This window comes from Dermochelys coriacea, chromosome 6 (genome assembly GCF_009764565.3).
Source record: "Dermochelys coriacea isolate rDerCor1 chromosome 6, rDerCor1.pri.v4, whole genome shotgun sequence".
Lineage (NCBI taxonomy): Eukaryota > Metazoa > Chordata > Testudines > Dermochelyidae > Dermochelys > Dermochelys coriacea.
The window spans coordinates 58619474-58639773 of record NC_050073.1 but is presented as its reverse complement, the minus strand read 5'-3'; the positions used below and the strand labels follow the sequence as shown (position 1 = coordinate 58639773).

The following is a 20300-nucleotide window of genomic DNA, read 5'->3' as shown; positions in this document are numbered from 1 at the left end:
GCTGAGAGTTACTTGCATGAACATCGAGTCTCACTGCACTCATTCCAGGAGCTTCCACTAAACTGAGGCTCCAGAGGAAGATTGTCACAAAGAAACAAAGTATAACAGCAACAACAAATGAGATTTTGTAGAAGCAAAGTGTTCTAATATCAAGCAGATCAATTACCATCAAGAATTTAATAGTAATTAGCATGCCCAAGGGCAAACCAGTGTGGAATTAACCTGATTTGAATGGTGGAAGGTAGAATACTTAACAGCTTTTGTCAGTGTAAATCCGTCATCTTTTGGATGACTTTGCTGGGCTCCTGCTAGGTAAAGGACAGTACCCATTCAGCAAATTCCTGAACTGGAATCAACACAACAGTTTCTCTTGGTAACCCAAGGCAGCCTGCCACATGTATCTTCAGGAAACAATTTTACACAGTAGCAAAAAGTTTCAGATTATTCAGCCAATTACAAAACAAAGGTAAATCTCAGAGTCCCTATTCATTAGCTCTCTCAAGATTATCTTCTACTTATTCATTATTTCTTTAGGGTTATACAGTGTGGGAGGAGAACATTTAAGGACATGCTCAGAAGACGCACAGCGCCTACCCTAGAGCTTACTATCTAAGTGCCCAGTTCTGAAGCTCTGACTCCTGCTGCCTAGCACTTGTTCATGAGAGCACTCCCATTGCCTTTGCATGAGCCAGTGCTATTCAATTTATTCATGTCAATGCAGAAACTGTCCTGGTGTTGTAGACAGACCAAAACCAGTTCAGTCACAAAATGCACAGGATGGATCATTCTCCTGTTTATTCTTCCTGTCTAGAAATAGTCTAGTTCTTTGGAGATGTCTATTTGACTGATACCTAGCACATTCTTATGGAGGAGAAAATACATTCTCCTGTCCTGGGAAATCATTACAGGCCAGATCAAGCTTTCCTGGGATAAAACCCACCAGAGGTTACCTATGAGAATGAAAAATTCCACAACGGAATCCACTTTGTTCCATGAGGGAAGAGCAGTATTCTCCCTACAGCCATCCTTCCCAAATGAAATGCAGATCTATTCCCAGTTCTGCACATCTCCACAGGAGGCCAGTAATGTGCAGAGAGGCTCTATACCTGCACCCCAGCTACAAGGCCCTGGATCCCACCTCCTCTACCTAGCAGTACAGCTCCAGCAGAGCCATGTCACCAGGACTTCCGCTGGCTGGACTTGTCCCTGGGATACCATCTCTTTGATTCTGAGTTTGTACTGCACGTAGCACAATGGGGTCCTTGTCCATGACTACAGCTCTTAGACCCTGTGGTAGTACAAAAAATAAGTAATAGGGATGCCTCTCAAAGTGGGACCTAAAGAAACAGATTTTTCCAGATGGGGCAGTTCCCAAAATCCCTGCTTTCCACCCCGACGTGCAGAGGACTGGAAGTATGGGTTGTGCACTGTTTAGTGCATCACTATTAAGTTGCATCTTGCATCTCCCCCAAAAAATAAGTTTTGCGTTTCTCATTAGTTATCTGCTTTCTTAAAAAAGAACTTTTGTATCTCCTGCCCCTTTGCTAAAGCAAACCAGAACAGCTGCCGCTGCTAGGCAAGAAAATGCACGTTGTACACACAGGGTGACCGACCAACTCACATGTTACAGCTTTGAAGGACTACTTATTAGAGGGAGAGTTGTGTTTACTCTTTGGCCAAAGCACAACAGGCTAAATAAGAGGCCTCAAGGATTATTCCACATTTAGCCTTTACTCTTCTAAGCAGATTGCCCTCCAAAAGCTTCTTCCTACTTCCTTTAGGTTGTTTTGATTAAAGGGACAGCAGCAGACCTTATTTATGTCTGCGGGGTTTTTATAGCTCTGTATTAAAGTCCTCTTAATGAGGAAGCTGTAAACTGGTGGGATGACAGCACAATAATCACCCAGGATTTCTTGTGAGAGGGAGAAAATCTTTATAATAGTGCATTAAGAACAACCTGCTTTACGTAAAAACAAATATAACAGAACCAGCCTAACTCTGTTCTCTCACAGATACTTCCCTCTTCTGCCTCCCCAGCATCCCTTCTTATAGCCCATCTCCTGATACCTGTACAAGGAATGGGGCAGGGGAAGCTGGAGTTAACCTCTTGTATACTGGGAAGCAAGCAGTGCCCATGCACCATGTCACAGAGCCTTTGTTCTCCTGTAGATGAAAAGTGGAGGGGGAAAGTCTGGCCAATAGAACTTGGACTTAAATGATATTTCTTGCCCTTCTATAGCTTCTTCTGTCAAATAACCTCTAAGTGCTTTGCAAATATTAGTTAATTAAGCCTAGTAAATCCCCTGTGAGTTAGGCAGATATCATGGCCCCCAATTCACAGATGGGAAGGGTGAGAGACACAGAGAAGTGAAGTGCCTTGCCCAAGGTCACACAGTCAGTAGCAGTGCTAGACATCAAATCCAGTACTCCTGATTTTTTACGGGGGGGACATGTGTCCAGCTCTTAAATACTGGGAGGATTGCAGCTTAAATAGATATTCTGTGTGCTTCTGTCCTCCTCTCAGGAAAGCGATGCACAGACAAAGATGGCTTCCGTCTTATCTACACTGAAATTTAATTTACAGCCTTTTAAGTTAATCTACTTTGAGAATACTGGCATACCCACAATGCAATTCATTGTACTGCACTGACTCTGCATTTATTGTGGACTCTGGAATTCTCTTTCAAAGGGAGCTAAGGGTTTGTCTAAACAGCCCCATAATGCAGACTATGGAGGTGTGAGTTGCAGCATGCACTAAAATTTTGTGCTTTATCTGCCCCATGTAGATACTTCTAGTACGGACTAAAAGATACTTAGTTTGCATTAATGTAGTCCTATTTGTGCTTTTTGCTCTTTCTGTGAAAATCTGCTCAAATTTAGCCAAGTTGTGAGCTGCCAAAAATTCTCAATTCATACATGCTCAGTAGAAACATGCTGGTGTGGCAGCTAACTTTCTCCAGTGGTTCCTTCTGCACTGAGCATGCTCCATCCCAGGGTCGCAGGGGCTGAGCAGGATTTTTTTTATACTGGTACCTCCTGGCTGCTCTGGGCCACTTTGGCACAGGCCACAGGAACTGATAGTAGGGAGACTGTCTCACATATGTTCTCAGTGCTACCTCAGCTAGGGTCCAGACAGCCAAGAGGAGGAAGGAGGCTGGATGACATGCAGAGGAGCGAGAAACTAGGCCTGGGGGGTGGCAAGGGGACAAGGAGCCAGTAGCAAAAGGAGTGAGGTGGGGCATTGGGAAAAAGAGCCTGAGGAGGGTGTGGGACTGGGATATGGATCCAAGGGCAGACTGGAATTGAATATAGGAGTAGGGGACTGGGACATGGAGCCAGAGAGTGGGAAATGGAACAGATTAAAGGCTTTGACAAGGAAAGGCACTTTCAAGTCAAGAGAGGATTTAGACATTCTGCACAAATGACTTCCTGTATGTGGCTGTTCTGGCTTCTCCTTCCCACTGCAAGCATGGCTTCTGCAGGGGCAGTCCTGCCCTTGGCTGTGTTTGTCCCCCCATAGCCACACAAAAGCAGCTGCAGAAGGTCTCAGCTGCTTTCATTGGTAGCTGAGGGTATTCCCCTCCTCTCAGCTGGAACTTGGTAACAGACACTAGGACCCCAGTTATCAAAAGGGACCACTCTTTTGTGGTGCCTCCATTTGAGATGTTTTAAGCTTAATTCTTCAGAGGTGCTGAGAATGTCCAGGTGCCACTGACTTCAGAATTTTAGAAAATCAGGTTTAAAATGTCCCCACCTGGGGACCCAAAAATTGAGGCACCCAAAATCAGTGGCAAATGTTGATGATTTGGGCCTGAAGTTATAATACAAATCACCAGGGCTGGGAGATGGAAGGATGAGGGTGAGACTAGTTTATTTTTAACTCCTAAAACTGTTTTTTTAAAAATGAGGAATATATGTTAAAATATAACAGCCTGATTTTCCACTTACATTGGTGTAGATCAGGAGAAAGTCCAGTGAAATAAATGGAGTTACACAGATGTAAATCTGATGTGAACCAACTCAAGCCTTTGGGGCTTAGTAATATAGGAGATAAACACATTAATCTTTTATTTCAGCCATTTTTTCCCAAATGGTCAGAGAGAAAAGAAACTGGGAGGGTAAATGAATGTCAACTGAAAAGAAAATCATAGACTTCTCAATTTCCCTTCGTAAACAAGGACTGGCTAGTAGAATATGCTGTAGGACAAGACAGAGGTGCATTGAAAGAGCTGTGGTCATGTTCCGAGGACTGAAAAATGGGTGGTACTTTGCAGTTCAGGATTCATGTGTAGCATCTGAGATGTGGAGGGAACAGAGACTGAAATAGTTTGGGGGCAGCAATTTTCAAGACAAGGCAAGGAATGGATTTTCGCTCTTGTACTACAGATCATTTTTGGCTTCTATTGCTTTATTTATAGAGACTTGGCACTTCCCAGATAGCAAGTGCCGCAATCTCTCCATTAACCAGAATATTGATTTCCTACAAAGAATGAAAACCTCAAACTCTGTAGTATTTTGTGTGACCATTAGCTAAATAGTGCAGTATAAATACCACCAATCCAGTTAACATTTTATAAACCTAAGCAATTTTTTCATCCTCCTTTTCCTGAATTGCTAGGAAAAATAGACTCATACCTTTCAATTGTGAAATGACATAGCAACCTTCCCCAAGCTGTTATCTATGTCCCTTTCATAACCCACACATTTTTCCCCCTTCCATTTTTGCTCTTTAGCTCCCCCATCCTCCCAGCCCTGCTTCCCATGGGCCATTCTCATCAAGAAGAGCTGTGAAATCCTCTCCAAAGCACCTCAGAGCTGCTTCAAAATCAGAAAGCAAGCAGGCGTGCTGTCTCTGAAGAGCAATTCCGGAGCCACTAAAGAGGCTGAGAGCCCTGTCATCAGCCCAGAGTGCCTGAGGAAGGCTGATGTTTGGTTCGCTTGGATGAAGCTTTTGGCTGGGGTTTGAGTTGTGTTGTGGGTTAGCTGTGGATCTTAGTTGGATTATTCTCCTAAATATCTGCCAAAAGTGCCTAGAGTAATGGACAGGCACATTTTAAGTATATTTTAAATCTAAATCTATAAATAACATAAATGTAACATGTTTTAGTGAAAACGGGAGACATATTTGTGGTGGAGGTCAGTTTCTTCATCCTCCCATATAGGAGGTTCCTACTACTAACCCACCACTACTTGCCCCAGACTTCACCCAAAAGTCTAACACTTTTCTTCTTCCTCCTATTTAAAAAAAGAGAGAAAAATATGGTGTTGCCACCGCTCTAGCCCCAATATTTTAGCTAAGGTACAACAAGGGCAACAGTGGTGATACATTGTGTCTGATGACCAATGGCACCAGTGACCAGATATTATCAGACTGATTCTGAATAAACTTCTCCCCAGAGGTGGGCTCAAACTAAACCCCTGGCCCCAGCCATCCAAAGTTCGAAGAAGTTTAGATCTGGATCCAAATTCTGCAGTTTGGACCTGTCTCGACTTCTGCAGCACTGGGAGCTTTGCTTTTTTACCAAGCAGTAATTTAGAAATAAATGTTTGGTTCATGTCATCCCATCCATGACTTCTGCCACACCTATGTGGAATACTGCAATGCTGCTACTAGTCAATAAGGGGGCAGGTGCCAGGATAGCACATACTGACCCACAGACATCCAACCCTGTATTCATTATTAATTTTATCCTCTTACAGTACATGGGGGATAGCGTGTCTGTAGCACATGGCTGCTGTTGCAGAGTGAAGGGGGAATGGGGTTATTTTAGGTATTTTTGTGGTCTTTTTAAGAGCTTTTTATATATAAGCCCTTACAGCCCCCCCATAATGCTCACTAGGTTACCTAACCATATTTATTACATCCCTACACATTAATGCTTGCTGCCATTTACCTTTGATTGGTATTAAGTTGTGCACATGGAAAAGATGATGGGGCATTTTGTATGGGAGAGTCAGCTGCAGCGCATAGCTCCATAATGCTTGAAAACTGATCTCTGGATAGGGCTTTGCAGGCTTTGAGATGCACCTGCTGAAACCAGCTCTTTCTCTAGCTCAGTTTTCAGCACTCTGAATTAAATTCTGAAATCCTGCCTTAGTTTTTGCTTTGTGCTTATTCAGGCATAACTCTCAGTGAAGTCAAAAAGAGCTTTGCCTGGGTTGGGACTCAATAACCACTGAAGGCTAGATTTTCTGTTACCCTGCCCCATGTATCATCATGTACATCAGTGCAAAGTAGATATGGATCATTATTACCTTTCCAATTTTGTAGCCTTTTAGGCCCACTTGCCATTGGTGTAAATGACCATATAAGGTGCAGGGAGATGGAGAATCTGGTCCTGAAGGAGGATTCCAGAATTTGTCCTGCAATGTCTTTCAATAACAAGGCATTAGAAACAAGATCATGTTATAGCATAGCCTCAACTTGATGCCTAGTTGGTTAACAGGTGTGATAGCCTGAAGGTGTTTTAAGGGACTGAGCTGAGGATAGGAATACTGAGACTTCATTGGAACCAGAAGCTCATATCCCAGTGGGGTTTATTCAGCTTTTAATCCTTCATTATCTGAAACCGATAAATTGAATGTCATGCAGAGCTGGAGTTTTTCTGAGAACATCTTAAAAACTGAGCTCCTTTCTGGCCTGCCTATATGTGCATTAATGATCCCATGGCATTTCATGCAATAGTAGAGGTTTGCTGCAATATTCTTGGATATCATTTCCTCTCCTGCCTGTATTGCGCAGCGTATTATGTGCTGGCCAGGTGATGAGGACGTCTTCATCAGATATGTCTGCATTTCAATAGTAGCGTCGTACTACTGTACTGTACCAAAAGCATCTGCTCCTGCAAACCTCTGCTGGGGCAAGTACTCTTTACTCATGAGTATAGTCCCATTGGAATCTGGAGGGGGGGACTAGGGGGCTGTGTGCGTGAGTAAGAGCTGCTCATCTAAGTGAGGCTGTGCCAAAGCTGGGGATGAAAGACACTACAGAAATGCAAGCTCTTTGACTAATGCTTATGATTTGACTAAAAGTCACCTGGCATTTGAGGTACAATTCCGCTGAGGGATCAGAGGGGTTCACCTCCCTCTCAGTATCAGAGAGTCAACTGCTGACCCCCCTCAGGAATGCCCTGTGCTTTACAGATGTTTGCACTGTAACAGTATATCACTGTCCTCAGGGAGCCATAGAGGCAGCCCAATGCTATCCCTCTGCCATGCTGGCCCTATACATATTATCTCCTAGGAGACCTACTGTACATGAAGAACTATAATCTTTTGGCAGTGTATGCTGCATGTGCTGTGTTAAATCTGAATGGAGCTCAGCCATCAAAGCCCAAAATCACTCAGTGCAGAATCCCATAATAAATCACTGGGGCTTTAAGGAAAAAATAACCCAATTTGAAAAGAGTTCTAACACACAAAACAGTATCTTTCTGTTGGCCTAAGTAGGGTTCTTTTATCTAGTGCTCAGCATGGTGACCCAAGAGATTTCTGTAGTGCCCAGCCAACATCTCACCTCCTTGTGTGGTATTACTTTCACAGGACACACAACAGATGGAAAATAGAGCCGAGGTTAGGGAGATCACTCTAACATTACATGCAAATCCTTCTGCCCATTGGGAGCTGCACAGTCTCTGGCCTGGTCTACACTACGAGTTTGTCGGATTTAGCAGATTTAAATTAAAGATTTAAATTAACCCTGCATCCGGCCACACAACAAAGCCATTTTTTTCAACATAAAGGGCTCTTAAAAGCAATTTCTGTACTCCTCCCCAACAAGGGGATTAGCACTGAAATCGACATCGCCGTTTCGAATTAGGGTTAGTGTGGACACAATTCGAAGGTATTGGCCTCCAGGAGCTATCCCACAGTGCACCATTGTGACCGCTCTGGACAGCACTCTGAACTCAGATGCACTGGCCAGGTGTACAGGAAAAGCCCTGGGATCTTTTGAATCTCATTTCCTGTTTGGCCAGGCGAGCTCATCGGACAGGTGACCATGCAGTCCCAGAATCGAAAAAGAGCTCCAGCATGGACCGAACGGGAGGTACTAGATCTGATCGCTGTATGGGGAGAGGAATCCGTGCTATCAGAACTACGTTCCAAAAGACAAAATGCCAAAACATTTCAAAAAATCTCCAAGGCCATGAGGGACAGAGGCTACAGCAGGGACGTAACACAGTGCTACATGAAACTTAAGGAGCTCAGACAAGCATACCAGAAAACCAAAGAATCAAACGGGACAGAGCCCCAGACATGCCGCTTCTACGCTGAGCTGCATGCAGTTCTAGAGGGGGCCACCTCCACTATCCCACTCCTGTCCATGGACTCCAATGATGAGGTACTCTCTGCCATGCCTCAGGATTTTGCGGATGGGGAAAATGGGGAGGAGGAAGACAAGCTTGAGGAGAGCACAGAGCACACCATTCTCCCTGACAGCCAGGATCTTTTTATTACCCTTACTGAAATACCCTCTCAACCCAACAAAGCCGGAGAAGGGACCTCTGGTGAGTGTACCTTTTTAAATATAATACACACTATAAAAACAAGCGTTTTTAATGATTAAGTAGCTCTGAGGACTTGGGATGCATTCATGGCCAGTAGAGCTACTGAAAAAGTCTGTTAACGTGTCTGGGGATGGAGCGGAAATCCTCCAGGGACATCTCCATGAAGCTTTCCTGGAGGTACTCTAAAAGCCTTTGCAGAAGGTTTCTGGGGAGAGCAGCCTTATTCTGTCCTCCATGGTAGGACACTTTACCATGCCATGCTAGTAGCAAGTAATCTGGTATCATTGCATGACAAAGCCTAGCCGTATATGGTCCCGGTGTTTGCTGGCATTCAAGCAACATCCGTTCTTTATCTCTCTTTGTTATCCTCAGGAGAGTGATATCATTCATGGTAACCTGATTGAAATAGGGGAATTTAATTAAGGGGACATTCAGAGGTGGCCATTCCTACTTGCCTGTAGCTAAAAAGAAACCCTCCCCGCAGCTAGCCACGCACTAGTGCTGAGCTGTTCGTGTTTAGCTAGCAGGGATCTTCCCTGATACCAGCCACGTGGTGCAGGGAGGGGTAAAGCAATGATCCCAGAGAATTGGATGTGGGGGGGTTAGTTTGGTTTTTGCTGCTGCACGTTAACAGGAAAACTGCAGCACTAAACGGCCAACTCAACGTGCTTTGCTTGGTATGGGAGAGGAGGGCGCTGCTATTACGAAGGTCACAGAAGCCGAAAGACTATGGCTTACCATGGCTGCCTGCAAGCCGAATTCTGTTGCCTGGCACTGTGTATGTGATCTCTAACACCAAAGCCGCAGGCACTCAATATAAGATGCAAAATGCGACCTTGTACCAAAATCACATGTGCTATGTAACGTGAATAGTGTTGTTCACCATGAAAGAATTCTGTAAAATGTATCTTTTAAAATACTTCACTCCCTTTTTTTTCCTCCAGCAGCTGCAAATGTTTCAAGCATCCTTCCTCCGTCCCAAAGGCTATCTCAGATAAGGCGGTGAAAAAAAAAAAAACACACACGTGTGATGAAATGTTCTCTGAGCTCATGCAGTCGTCCATCACTGACAGAGCTCAGCAGAATACATGGAGGGATACAATAGCAGAGTACAGGAAAGTGACCAATGAACGTGAGGAGACATGGCGGCAGGAAGATCAGAGGAGGCATGAGGCAATGCTGGGGCTACTGTGGGATCAAACGGACATGCTCTAGTGTGTGGTGGAGGTTCATGAACGGCAGCAGGATCACAGACTGCCACTGCAGCCCCTGTTTAACCGCCCTCCCTCCTCCCCAAGTTCCATAGCCTCCTCACCCAGACGCCCAAGAATGCGGTGGGGGAGGCTTTGGGCACCCAACCACTCCACCCCAGTAAACAGCCCAAGCAACAGAAGGCTGTCATTCAAGAAGTTTTAAAGTGGCGTTTTCCTTCCCTCCTACCTTCCTCCCACACCCCACCTGGGCTACCTTGTGAGCTATCTCCCTATTTTTATAATCAATTAATAAAGAATGCATGTTTTTTAAATGATAGTGACTTTATTTCCTTTGCAAACAAGCTGTGATCAAAGGGGGGAGGGTAGGTGGCTTACAGGGAATTTAGAGGCAACCAAGGGGGTGGGTTTTCATCAAGGAGAAACAAACAGAAGTGTCGCACAGTACCCTGGCCAGTCATGAAACTGGTTTTCAAAGCTTCTCTGATGTGCAGTGCTTCCTGCTGTGCTCTTCTAACCGCCCTGGTGTCTGGCTGCGTGTATTCAGCAGCCAGGCGATTTGCCTCAACCTCCCACCCTGCCATAAACGTCTCTCCCTTACTCTCACAGAGATTGTGGAGCACACAGCAAGCAGCAATAACAATGGGAATATTGGTTTCGCTGAGGTCTGAGCGAGTCAGTAAACTGCTCCAGCGACCCTTTAAATGTCCAAATGCACATTCTACCACCATTCTTCACTTGCTTAGCCTATAGTTGAACAGCTCCTTACTACTGTCCAGGGTGCCTGTGTACAGCTTCATGAGACAGGGCATTAAGGGGTAGGCTGGCTCCCCAAGGATAACTATAGGCATTTCAACATCCCCAACAGTTATTTTCTGGTCTGGGAAGTAAATCCCTTCCTGCAGCCATTTAAACAGACCAGAGTTCCTGAAGATGCAAGCGTCCTGAACCTTTCCCGGCCATCCCACGTTGATGTTGGTGAAATGTCTCTTGTGATCCACCAGTGCTTGCAGCACCATTGAGAAGTACCCCTTGCGGTTTATGTACTGGCTGCCCTGGTGGTCCGGTCCCAAGATAGGGATATGCGTTCCATCTGTAGCCCCACCACAGTTAGGGAATCCCATTGCAGCAAAGCCATCTAGTATGACCTGCACATTTCCCAGAGTCATTACCTTTGATAGAAGCAGCTCAACGATTGCGTTGGCTACTTGCATCACAGGAACCCCCACAGTAGATTTGCCCGCTTCAAATTGATTACCAGCTGACCGGTAGCTGTCTGGCATTGCAAGCTTCCACAGGGCTTTCTCCACTCGCTTGTGAACTGTGAGGGCTGCTCTCCTCTTGGTATTCTTGCGCTTCAGAGCAGGGGAAAGTGAGTCACAAAGTTCCATAAAAGTGCCCTTACACATGCGAAAATTTCGGAGCCACTAGGAATCGTCCCAAACCTGCAACACTATGCAGTCCCACCACTCTGTGCTTGTTTTCCGGGCCCAGAATCGGCGTTCCACGGCATGAGCCTGCCCCAGTAACACCATGATCTCCAAATTGCTGGTGACCGTGGTTTTAGAGAAATCAGTGTTCATGTCCTCATCACTGTGCTGCTGTCGCCTCCTCGCCTGGTTTTTCATAAACTGCACAATAATGCATGAGGTGTTTACAATGGTCATAACTGCTGCGGTGAGCTGAATGGGCTCCATGTTTGCTGTGCTATGGTGTCTGCTCGGGCAATCCAGGGAAAAGGGCGCAAAATGATTGTCTGCTGTTGCTGTGACGGAGGGAGGGGCAACTGACAACATGGTTTACAGGGTTGGCTTATAGAGAATTAACATCAACAAAGGGGGTGGCTTTGCATCAAGGAGAAACAGAATGGCCCCCTCAAGGATAGAACTCAAAACCCTGGGTTTAGCAGGCCGTTGATTTCACGGAGAGAGGGAGGAGAAAATGAATACAAAACAAATCTGGTCTATTTCTTGTTTTGATCCACTTCATCTATCTTTATACATCTTGCTGGCAGCAGACGGTGCAGTACGACTGCTGGCAGGACTGAATCGCCATGAGACAAAACTTAAAAGGGAGATGACCTGGCTGAGTCACTCCCATGTTTGCCCAGGTGCCCTTGACTGACCTTACCGAGGTCAGCTAAAAAGAGTACCCTGGAGTACGACGAGGATGGCTACCTGTCATACTGCACTGTCTGCTGCCAAAAGGCAATGAGCTGCTGCTGTGTAGCAATGCAGTACTGCATCTGCCAGCACCCAGGAGACATACAGTGACAGTGAGCTGAGCAGGCTCCATGTTTACCTTGGTATGGCGTCTGCATGGGTAACCCAGGAAAAAAGGCGCGAAACAATTGTCTGCCGTTGCTTTCATGGAGGGAGGGAGGGAAGGGGGGGGCCTGACGATATGTACCCAGAACCACCCGCGACAATGTTTTTGCCCAATCAGGCATTGGGATTTCGACCCAGAATTCAAATGGGCAGCGGAGACTGCGGGAACTGTGGGATAGCTATCCACAGTGCAACACTCCAGAAGTCAACAGTTGCCTCGGTACTGTGGACGCACTCCGCCGACTAAATGCACTTAGAGCATTTGTGTGGGGACACACACAATCGACTGTATAAAAATGCTTTCTACAAAACCAATTTCTATAAATTCGACCTAATTCGTAGTATAGACATGGCCTCTGTGCTGCGCTGGGGAAGTCACATAGCTGCAAAGAGGTCAAATGGAGCATAGCAAATTAATCAGTCTGACAAAAAAATGTCTGTTAACTTTGAGGTCACCGAAGAAGGGGGTGTCTGTTATGTATGTCCTTCTATTGCAGCAGTGCCCAAAATGCACTTTCCAAACACAGAGGAAGACAAAGTCCCTGCCCTGAAGACGGGGACAGACATAATGAAGAGGAAAAGAACACAATGTACCGAGGAGGAAAAGGGTACAACATACAAGCAAAGTGAGCAGCGGCAGGATAGAAACATGACTTGTCTGCTATGTTTGTCTGTGTTCTTTTGGTTATTTGTATTTAATTTAAACACAGAAGATTCACCTCCACACAGTGTTCTTATGTACCTTCATACCCATACCCCAATTCAGTTCCAGTATCCTTATTTCCCTCCCCTGTGACAATTGACCCCTTCACAATAAACAGATCACTCATAGGATAAATAAGTGAAATAGATCAGTTAATCAGCTGGTTTGTTGAGGCACCTGAATATGGAGTGCGTAGCTCCTGGTGGGACACCTCAGGAAGGACATTCTATTTGTAAGGGGCAGCTAATAGCTAAACAGGCGAACAGAGGATGAGAATGTTGCAGAAGCCAGCCACAAATTGGTCAGAAGCTTGTCGAGAGGAATTTTGGTTGAGTGAAGAGAAGATCAAGAATGGAATTGAAGCTATGAAAGTAAACTGCTTGTTGAGCGAGTTTAAAGGTTAAAGGAAATAGGGAAATGGGGGGGCTAATTGGCTGTAAACAGCATAAGACAAAATTAAGGTTTAAAACCTCTTTATGGTCGAGGTGGGAAGCCAGAAGCTCACATGCAGCCTTTGCCAAAAACACAGTGCTGGAGCAATTTTACCTTCATGATAGTGCCATGAGCCACACTGCCTTTGGCACCAGGAGTAACCTCTGCTTTTGCTGAGAATGCCAGGATAGGATAATCACAGCCATTGCTCAGAGCATGCTGCCAGGGACAGTGCTGTCTTCACCATTCGTGAAGCTTCAAAGGCACCACTGTCTTTATCAAAAGAGCAATGCCAGAGCAGTGCTGCCTTTGCTGTGAGCTTAAGAACAACATTGCGTCACACTACATCATTATGACTACCATGCTAGTTCCAGTCTCCCTTAGCTGAAGAACCAGACCAATATCCCGCTGTTAAATATCTCTGCAGCTAAAATATCTTGCTATCTGCTAATCCATGTACCCATCTGTCAGATGTAGATGAGTTTTGTTGTCTGTATACAGTATTTGTTGCTGAATTCTCTTCTCTGCTTTCATGCTGAGTTGATTAAATTAGCAGAGAAGATTGTCCTTACACTGTGACATTGGCAGAAGAGGCTAGATGGAAAGTGATAGAGATGCCTCATTACCATGCAGGAAAATGCTGGACAAATTCTTCTGTTAATGGAACTGAGTGTGGATTTTTAGTTCTGTCACCAAGGGCTTTGAGAGACATTTTATAGAGTCATAGAATTTAAGGACAGATAGGATAACTGGGAAAACTTTATTCTAGCCAATGAGGCCAAGGAAAAACTGGTTTTGCAGCTAGGTCATTGGTCCATGTTCTGTAGTAAGGCTGTTTCCCTATAGCTCAAGGAAGCTTGTTTTGCATGTTACTAGCATAATACCCAGTTCATTGATTAGCATGTCCATTTCTTTAATGGGGATTCCTAAAGTCACAGACAGATTGGGTCAGAAAAGACCACTTGGATCATCCAACCTGATGCCCCCATACATTTTGCAGCAGTCTCCCTACCATATTCCTGCTAGAGTCTTATCTACCCTGTTAATCTGAGTTCCCTGTGCTCATAGTAATTCCCTTGGAGGATCTCCCCATCTAGCACATTTAAGATGCCAGCTGAAGTTGATTAGCAATAGGATTTGTGGAAAATACATTGTTGTATCCCTAAAGGGATATTCAGTATAAAGACTCTATCCATATTCAAGCTCCCAAGAACAGTCCAACAAGAGGAATCAATCTGGTGGAATTCAGATTGGTCTGTTCTTCCTTAGGCGAGTGCACACAGTTCTCATTAACTATGGTACGCATCCCCTAAGCGCATGAAGAGGGGAATGAAGTCCATAGCAAAGACACTGGAAGATGCCCCTAAGCTAGCAGCATAGATTCCTCCTCCTTTAGAGATGAAGCAGAAAAGAATTATACATTTATACATATACAGAGAGGAGCCTGAACCAAAGCCCCTGATGCAGACTCCATCCGTGTGTACAGACCACATCTCTTTTCCAAGGGCCTAAATGCATACTGGGAACCAAACATCCCAAATGTGGAGATTTCAAACGCAGATATGAATAGCAGCTTTCCCCAAAGCTAATGTGTTCAGATTCAGCTAGTTACAGACAGTCTTAAACTATGAACTGTCATCTTAATCTAGGTCTACATGCTGGGCTTTGATTCAGGTCCTCTCCAGTTTGCACATACAAGAATGGGCCTGCATATATGAGCCCTGCCCGTTGTTAAACTCCTTTTTTGAGGAAAGAACTACCATACAGCAGGTATCTTCCTTCATTGCAGAGACTGCAGAGCACCCTTACCCTGTAGGCGTATAGGCAGACTCAGCTGAAACTAATTATGGAGGACAAACAGATTCACAGAGGATAGAGGAAACTGCTTACATTCCATTTTTCAGACACTCTAACACAAACACAGGATGACAATTTCAAACTCAGGTGCCTAAACTTAGGCCCTTAAATAGGGGTGTCTTGTGCCTATCTGATGTGTGGTGTCTGATTAGGGGTGTCTGATTTTCTGAAGTATGAGGACTTCCAAATCCCACTGAAATCTATGGAACCTGCAGCTGATCAGCAAGCAGCCCACTTTTATTTAGCTGCCTAAATAAGGATTTAGATATCCAGCTTTAGATGCCTGTAGTCAGCCAGGGCTCAGCCATCGTCTCTTGCCCCTGCATCCTCTCCAGAACCCCACTCCTGGGTAAGCTTACTCCTAGGGTCCTTTCTGACTCCAGTTACCTCCAGTCCCTGGTGCTGCTCCTCAAGTCCAGCTGTATGGCATTGATGGAGAGCCGCTCTCAGGGCTAGAGTGTCTGTCTACCCTAAATGGCGGGTAGCGGGAAGGCCAGTTGCTGCCTAGAGCTGAGCTCTAGTAGCCTCTCCTCTTGTGTAAACGCCCCCCTTTTTCTGTGGCCAGCTTCACCTTTGTAAGCTCCCCTTCTCTGGGCAGCGCATGCTCAGCAAGTGCACCTAATTGGCGCTGCCTGAGTGGAGGGACACCTGTTAAGTTTGCTAGGGATGGGGGCATGTCCCATTACAGTGCCCATGATTGAAAATCAGGTTAATGAGGGTCTGGAAATGGACAGACTGCCAGCATGGCTGGTAGAGAAACAGGACCAACAGCAACAGCTGCTGCTTGCAGATGGTGAGTGATCCAGCAACAGAAGCAGTGACATATAGTGGGCTCAGTAACAGCAACAACATGAATTGATAGAGCAGATGGTCACCACAGTATATCTACTAACCTGGCTGGTTGCCCTGACTCAAAATCTTTACCTGAGAGTACTCCATTGAGGAAAATGGAGTGGGCTGGCAGACACAATGGTCACAGCTATCTTGTTTTGAATCAGACATAGCCCTGCTATAAATTGGCTGTCCCCTTTGTTTGCCAGTTTTGCCGACCAACAAATTATGTTGAGCTTGCTGCAAGTGTAGCCCTTTTCTGATGCAGAATCTGGATGTCTATGTTTTCAGCTGTAAACTTTGATAACTACGCAGGGCCTTGGGCAGCCTCCTATAGCTGATGCTGTTCCAGGAGCCTAGTGTGTCTAACACAGTATCAGAGCCAGAAATGTACAGACAACCTCCAAAGCAGGCCCAGGAATTAGAGTAAGGAGGCTTTGCAGAGAAACAAGGAAGGTATATGCAGCAGTTTCGATGTCCAAAAGTGGAAAGCACCCATTAAATGCAGGGAAGGTCATTATGAAGGTGGATATACAGAGCTCTTTCATAAAACAACAAAAACCTCATAGAGACATCTAGTATAAAAGACAAAGCTCTTCCTTCCACTCTCGCAGCAAGAACTTGTCTCTTGCCTACACAGCAAATTTACAGCACAGCAACTAGCTGCACTCTGGGACTTTCACTGCACAGTAGCAATGTCCACATGGTGAGTTGGTATGCGGCAAACTGGTGTGTTATAGATTCACACCCTGGCTTGTCACGCAGTAACTCAATGTGTAGACATCAAAATGTTCTGAGCTCCAGGTTTTATAAGTGCTATCTGCCCTACATAGTATACTAAATCCCAGCTGTTTTGTGCTTTTTGTATTCTAGCTGTCTTCACACTGCCACAATCTCCCTGCAGCAGATTTTCTTCCTGGGATTACATTGGCATACCCCTGGATTGAGGCTAGTCACATAGTATGTACATCTCTACCTGGTAATGAAGTGGCATAAACACTAGACTGTAAGATCTTTGGGGCAACAACTGTGTCTTCATATGTGTCTGTACAGCACCTAGCCGGGGGCGGAAGGCAGAGGGCCATGGTCCCATCACTTTTAAAAGTGGGAAGGCTATGCCCTCCAATTTATTACCTGCCTTAAAGGCAAGCAATGGGGTGGAAGAGTCGGAGAGGAGAGAGCAGGAGGCAGGGCCTCGTGGGAAGAGTCAGAGCAAGGGCAGGGCTTTGGGGGAACAGGTGGGGTGGGACTTCATGCGCCAGTGGTCCCTCCCTTCTAAGGACCTTCCAGTGCTCATGTGCCTAGCACAATGTGACCCTCATCATAACAGGGGTCTTTGGGCACTACCATAATATAAAGACTAAATACAAATAAATGGAAATAGTTAATAGGACAGCAATCAAACATTACTGTGAAAATATAACAAAAGCTAATTCAGAATATGTAAACTACAATGCAGTATTGTGGTTCAGAAAACAAACTGTACCACACAGCGGATAGGAATACTAGGGAAATGCCAGTAAAAGTGAATTCTCAAGAACAGCTACTAATTGTACCATTGTTGGTATCAAGAGACAAATGTCTTTCTTTTGGCAAGATTAGACTGGATTAAGAAGTTTAAATGTATACTGGTTAAGAGTTAATCAACATTCAGCAGGGGCTGAAGGCATTACAATAGTGGGCTCTTTAGAAACATTTAATTATAATGGTTGACCACATGAAGTTCTCACCCAGCCCTTATTCAAGCAAAGTCCCCATTGAAGTCCCCAGATGCCCAGCTGGTGTAAATCAGCATCATTTAACTGAAGTTAATGGAGGATCTGGCCTTGAGTGAGGACTTCAGAATTTTACCCAATAAGCAGTACTGGATAAATGAAAAACAATTGTCAGTATCTTGAATAGCCCTCACCCAGCCTTACCTGAGTCTTCAGAGGGAAAAGAAAAGGAGTACCGGTGGCACCTTAGAGACTAACAAATTTATTAGAGCATAAGCTTTCGTGAGCTACAGCTCACTAGAGATGAGTAGCAAATTGCTCCCAACTCAGCTCCATGTGTCTAAAGCCAGGTGGCCTTTTTCCCTCATCCCAGGACTTTCATGGGATGGAATTTGTCTGTTCTCCAAATCTAGAATCTTTTGGAGATGGGCAGAGAGATAAGCACAATTTTCCAATGCTGAAACAATCTTTGGGAGACTTGGAGGACCCCTACTCCCACATGTGAGCAATACTCTCTATGCCTGAGTTTCACTCCCTGTTAAATGGGGATAATACTGACCTATATCACAGGGCTGATATGAGGTTTAATGTGTGAAAAGCACTGTGAAATCCCTTGAAATGGAAGATGCTACAAAAAGACTAAGTATTATTATTACTCTAAACAAAACACCAAGGAAAGCCTGTTCCAGATTATGGTGGCTATGTTGGGAATGGGGTAGCCATTATGGAAAAGAGAGTCCACCCCAGGTGGTAATGTAGGAGGGGAACATTCTGTTCCAGGGATTAGTTCCACTTCCCTCATTGGGGAAGTGGGTGTAAAGTATATCCCTGTGTCTGGTAAATCCGATGACCCAGATATCTGCAGGTTTTATGCAAATAATGCAATGTTGCAGTTTGCATATTTAATATGCATGGAACTCATTTGCATAAGTAGTCTTTTTAATGAACAAGTTGTTTTTATTTTCCACTCCTGCTCCCTCATGCAGTAACAGTTGCTCACCACCCCAACCACGATAGGCATGTTATAAGCATCTGTAAAAATAAATAACTTTACTAGATAGTTAGGTGTCTTTTAAATCCTAATGAAACTGAAGCATAAATAAAAACTGAAGTCAAACATTTGGATTTATTGTTTAAAAATAGTATTGGCTGGCAGTCTGATGGAGTGTCTCATATCAGAAATGCCAACAGCCATTAATGGAGGGGGAGCGAGGAGCCCAGACACCATGGTGAGGGGATGAGAACTGTACTCCTTCAGCTAAACCAAGAAAAATGCCACATTAGTGCCATTAATAATGTTAGACTCCAAACAAGCCCCAAGCAGGAGGAGCCAAGTTCCTTCAGTGGGAGACTCCATCACTACTGGGATGTTTCAGATGCACTTGTCCATCTCCTCTAACAGCTGGGATCATAGATGCCATCTCCAGCTAGAGTGACCAGACAGCACGTGTGAAAATTCGGGACAGGGTGTGGGGCATAATAGGAGTCTATATAAGAAAAAGACCCAAAAATCGGGACTGTCCCTATAAAATTGGGACATCTGGTCACTCTATCTCCAGCCCCTGCCCTGCAATCATTGCTGGCTCTATTCCTGCTGTTCATCTCGCTACAGCCCCGGTTAACCCTGTGAAAGCCCCTTCCCTGCTTCACATAGGAAATGAACAGCTCCAAGGTCTGACACGAGATCAGGGTGAATGCTACCCCATCTACCTCAGGTCCTTAAGGTCTCAGCTAAGTTGCTCCATCCATAAACCAGAGCAACCTAGCTGAAACCATAAAGATGAGGGTTTGAGGATGGAGCATTTCACAACCACTTCCTGTTTAAGCCTCCTTGTTTCCCCAGGTGATTCAGACACTCACTGGGGAACTCACAGAACTAGGAGTCTCCCAGGGAAACAGGGGACTTAACAGATGTGAGATTCCCCTCCTTCTCTGAGACAATGCAAGTATTGGCATTCTAGGAGGGCTTTGCCCTTGGGGAAGGACAGGTAGCATTTGCATTGCCATATTCGTTGGGCACTCCACCAGAGAAGGACCACTTTCTGTTTGCAGCAGGGGCTCCACAGGTCAGTAACTAATCAATGCATCCCCAGCTACCCTAGCTTTGGCCCTTCCAAGGCAGCATTGCCTACTTTGGGGGTTGTGCTAGCTGACTGTGGGCTCCTGGTAGAGCAGAGCCCAAGGGCATCTTGTGCCGCTGTAATCCCTCTCCAGCTGGATAGCCGTAAGACTCAGTGCCAGCAGGGCAAACTCTGGGTGAATTGAGCCCTAGGCATCTTAGAGAAAAGGGAAGCTAATCCCATTGATGTGCACATAACATGATGCTTCTGTGTGGGTTGTTGAAAGTGGAGGTTGAAGCAGAGAGCACTGGATCAAAAAGCATGAATCTCTACTGGCTGAGCTAAAACAGAATTATCCACCTCTGTGCCTGGCCCACCCTCTAGACCATGGATAGCCAACCTGTGGCTCCGGAGCCACATGCGGCTCTTCAGAAGTTAATATGCGGCTCCTTGTATAGGCACCAACTCCAGGGCTGGAGCTACAGGCACCAACTTTCCAATGTGCCCGTGGAGTGCTCACTGCTCAACCCCTGGGTCTGCCACAGGCCCTGCCCCCACTCCACTCCTTCCCGCACCTGAGCCTGCCATGCCCTCGCTCCTCAACCTCCCCCCCAGAGCCTCCTGCACACCACGAACCAGCTGATCGGGGGCGGACAG

General features: G+C 45.4%; 1 protein-coding gene and 1 long non-coding RNA gene across 2 annotated transcripts in view; one reads left to right on the top strand and one right to left on the bottom strand.

Annotated features, from left to right (window-relative positions):
* The window catches only part of RAD51B (RAD51 paralog B), a 634909-nt gene that overhangs the window by 611808 nt on the left and 2801 nt on the right, over window positions 1–20300 (bottom strand). The gene's annotated exons all lie outside the window — the stretch shown is intronic.
* The window catches only part of LOC119857140, a 10062-nt gene continuing 5080 nt past the window's right edge, over window positions 15319–20300 (top strand). The window contains exons 1-2 of the long non-coding RNA XR_005293533.2: window positions 15319–15386; window positions 16742–16828. This is a non-coding gene — a long non-coding RNA (uncharacterized LOC119857140). The remainder of the gene's footprint in view (window positions 15387–16741; window positions 16829–20300) is intronic.